This window comes from Sturnus vulgaris, unplaced genomic scaffold (assembly GCF_052056855.1).
Source record: "Sturnus vulgaris isolate bStuVul1 unplaced genomic scaffold, bStuVul1.hap1 Scaffold_212, whole genome shotgun sequence".
Classification (NCBI taxonomy): domain Eukaryota; kingdom Metazoa; phylum Chordata; class Aves; order Passeriformes; family Sturnidae; genus Sturnus; species Sturnus vulgaris.
Genome location: NW_028276272.1, coordinates 278,108 through 282,024, shown reverse-complemented (window position 1 = coordinate 282,024; position 3,917 = coordinate 278,108).

The following is a 3,917-nucleotide window of genomic DNA, read 5'->3' as shown; positions in this document are numbered from 1 at the left end:
GATTTATAAAGGTGCTGGAGTCTGTTCCAGGAATGTATGGTTCTTGGTTGTGGTTGTGTACTCAGCTTGTTAGAGGAGAAGCAGGGGATGAGGCTTTTCAGCCTTTGTTCTCCTTCTTCTCCTCTGAATTTGTTACATCCCTATTAGAGAATGTTCAGTTCCCCCTGAGTGTTAAAGAGACCATCTTTCTGGTGTTTAATATAGTAAGCTTTCTCTATACAGTCTGCAGTTTCTCTAGAATGAGAGCTGAGATTTCTAGAGGGGCTGAGACCCCTGACCCCAGAGTAGAGCCAGGCGTGAGGAATCCTGAATGGTGTGGGAAATGGGAGGATATGGGCCAAATCTTAAAGGAATTTTCTGACCCTACATCCTGGGATTTTCCATGTGAACAAATTCAGAACCCAGCTGAGGTGGCAAAGTACCTGAAAGAGAAGTGCCATGGTAATTCTAAGGAGAATGGAGACTGACCGTAGACTATCGTGCATTGAATGAGGTGACTCCACCACTGAGCGCTGCCGTGCCAGACATGCTGGAACTGCAGTACGAGCTGGAGTCCAAGGCAGCAAAGTGGTACGCCACTATCGATATCGCCAATGCATTTTTCTCCATTCCTCTGGCAGCAGAGTGCAGGCCTCAGTTCGCTTTCACATGGAGGGGAGTGCAGTACACCTGGAATCGACTGCCCCAGGGGTGGAAGCACAGTCCTACTATCTGCCATGGACTGATCCAGACTACACTAGAAAAAGGTGAGGCTCCAGAACATTTACAATATATTGATGATATCATTGTGTGGGGGAACACAGCAGCAGAAGTGTTCAAGAAAGGAGAGAGAATCATCCAAATCCTCCTGGAAGCCGGCTTCGCCATCAAGAAGAGTAAAGTTAAGGGACCTGCTCGAGAGATCCAGTTCCTGGGAGTGAAGTGGCAAGATGGACGGCGTCAGATTCCTACTGATGTCATCAACAAAATCACAGCTATGTCCCCACCAACCAACAAGAAGGAGACACAAGCTTTCTTAGGCGCCATAGGTTTTTGGAGGATGCACATTCCTGAGTACAGTCAGATTGTGAGCCCTCTTTACCTGGTCACCCGCAAGAAGAACGATTTCCATTGGGGCCCTGAGCAGCAACAAGCTTTTGCCCAGATAAAGCAGGAAATTGCTCATGCAGTAGCCCTTGGCCCAGTCAGGACGGGACCAGATGTGAAGAACGTGCTCTACTCTGCAGCCGGGAACCATGGTCTGTCCTGGAGCCTGTGGCAGAAGGTGCCTGGTGAGACTCGAGGCCGACCATTAGGATTTTGGAGTCGGAGCTACAGAGGGTCTGAAGCTAACTACACCCCAACAGAGAAGGAGATCTTGGCTGCCTACGAAGGGGTCCAAGCAGCCTCAGAGGTGGTTGGCACAGAAGCACAACTCCTTCTGGCACCCCGACTACCAGTGCTGGGGTGGATGTTCAGAGGAAAGGTTCCCTCAACCCACCATGCCACCAGTGCTACATGGAGCAAGTGGATTGCCCTCATTACACAGCGCACCCGGATTGGAAAACTGAATCGCCCTGGGATTTTGGAAGTAATTACAAATTGGCCTGAAGGTGAAAGTTTTGGTGTCACAGATGAGGAACAAGAACCAGTGACACGGGCTGAAGAAGCTCCACCATATAACCAACTGCCAGCAGAGGAAACACGCTATGCTCTATTCACCGACGGTTCCTGTCGCATTGTGGGGATGAATCGGAGGTGGAAAGCAGCCGTATGGAGCCCCACGCGACGGGTAGCAGAGGCCACTGAAGGAGAGGGTGGATCCAGTCAACTTGCTGAACTCAAAGCGGTTCAACTGGCCTTAGACATTGCTGAAAGAGAGAAGTGGCCAAAGCTTTACCTTTATACCGATTCATGGATGGTAGCCAATGCTCTGTGGGGATGGTTGGAGAGATGGAAAGAGGCTAACTGGCAGCGTAGAGGAAAACCAATTTGGGCTGCCGAAGAGTGGAAAGATATCGCTACCCGGTTAGAGAAATTACCTGTGAAGGTTCGCCATGTAGATGCCCATGTTCCCAGAAGTAGGGCTAATGAAGAGCAGAAAAACAATCAGCAGGTAGATCAGGCTGCAAAGATAGGGGTGTCGAAGATAGACCTTGATTGGGAACACAAGGGAGAGTTGTTCCTGGCTCGATGGGCCCATGATGCCTCAGGCCCATTTATATGTGGCACGAGACCGAGGGGTGGATCTAACCATGGACAGTATTTCTCAAGTTATCCATGACTGTGAGACGTGCGCTGCCATCAAGCAAGCCAAGCGGGTGAAGCCCCTCTGGTATGGGGGGCGGTGGTCCAAGTACAAGTATGGAGAGGCCTGGCAGATTGACTACATCACACTGCCCCAGACACGCCAAGGCAAGCGCTATGTACTGACCATGGTGGAAGCCACCACTGGATGGTTGGAGACCTACCCTGTGTCTCACGCTACAGCCCGTAACACCATCCTGGGCCTGGAAAAGCAGGTCCTTTGGAGGCATGGCACCCCTGAGAGGATTGAGTCAGACAATGGGACTCATTTCAAGAATAGCCTTATCAACACTTGGGCTAGGGAACATGGCATTGAGTGGGTGTACCATATCCCCTACCATGCACCAGCTGCAGGGAAGGTGGAAAGGTACAATGGACTGTTAAAAACCACCTTGAGAGCATTGGGTGGGGGATCATTCAAAAACTGGGAGCAGCATTTAGCAAAGGCCACTTGGTTAGTTAACACCCGGGGTTCCACCAACCGAGCGGGCCCTGCCCAGTCTGAGTCCCTGAATATAGTAGATGGAGACAAAGTCCCAGTGGCACATATCAGAGGTTTGTTAGGGAAGGCAGTTTGGATCAATTCTGCCCCGAGTACAGACAAACCCATTCGTGGGATTGTCTTTGCTCAAGGACCAGGTTGTACATGGTGGGTAATGCAGAGAGATGGAACAACACGATGTGTGCCTCAGGGAGATCTGATTGTGGGGTGAGGCAGCATGAGACAGAAGGAAATATGTAAGTGTCAAAGGTCTGAGCAAGTGAGATAGAAGGAAAGGTGTAAGTGTCGAAGGTTTGAGCAAGTGAGATGGAAGAAAATGTGTCCGAATAAGTGAAAGATGGAAATTTCTACTTGCTGAAGTTTTTACATGCTGTTTAGTATGTTCACGATATGGAGATAAGGGGTGGAATGTCCTAGGGTGATGTTATGGTGTTTCTATCTCCAATCGTGTGTCCTGATTATGTTTGGTATTATGTCCTGTGCTTCCAGGACTGAGTCTGAGAGTGAAGCTTTGTTTTGTCTTGTTATCAGCCGGCTCACCTCCCCCATGGTCTATGTTTAGGAGAGGTTTTAGCTCGGCTTGCTTGCTTGCCTGCTTGCTTGCTTGCTTGCTTGCCTGCTTGCTTGCCTGCTTGCTCGCTTCTGCCTTTTTCTTTCCTTCGCTTTGCCCTTGCTTTCTGCTTATTAGTTAGTTCAGCTAGGCAGTCCAACTTTTTCCCTGGACTGTTTTCTCTTCCACCCCGTCCCCTCCCTCTCCTGGATACCATCTGAACGGACGGGGACCTGGGAACCCCAAGAAACACCGGGAGTCTACACTTTGTCACCTGCAGCAGTCATCCCCAGCGCCAGAGACTGATAACTGCGCGACCACTCGCCAGAGAGACTGAACTTGTCATCCCTTCAGAACGGTGAAAGAGTTTTTTGTCAGCTGGTGTTGTTTTTTTTTCCCTGTGCTGGGGAGTGTCTTGCTTGTTAAATAAACAGGTTTTTTCTCCCACTCTTCTCCAAGGAAATTCTTCCCGAACCCGGTGGGGGGGAGGAGTCGTGGGGTTTGCTGTCTGGGGGCTCCTCCTGGAGGTTTTCCCCCAAATTTGGCCGAAACCAGGACACTTGGGCAATCCTTCATCTA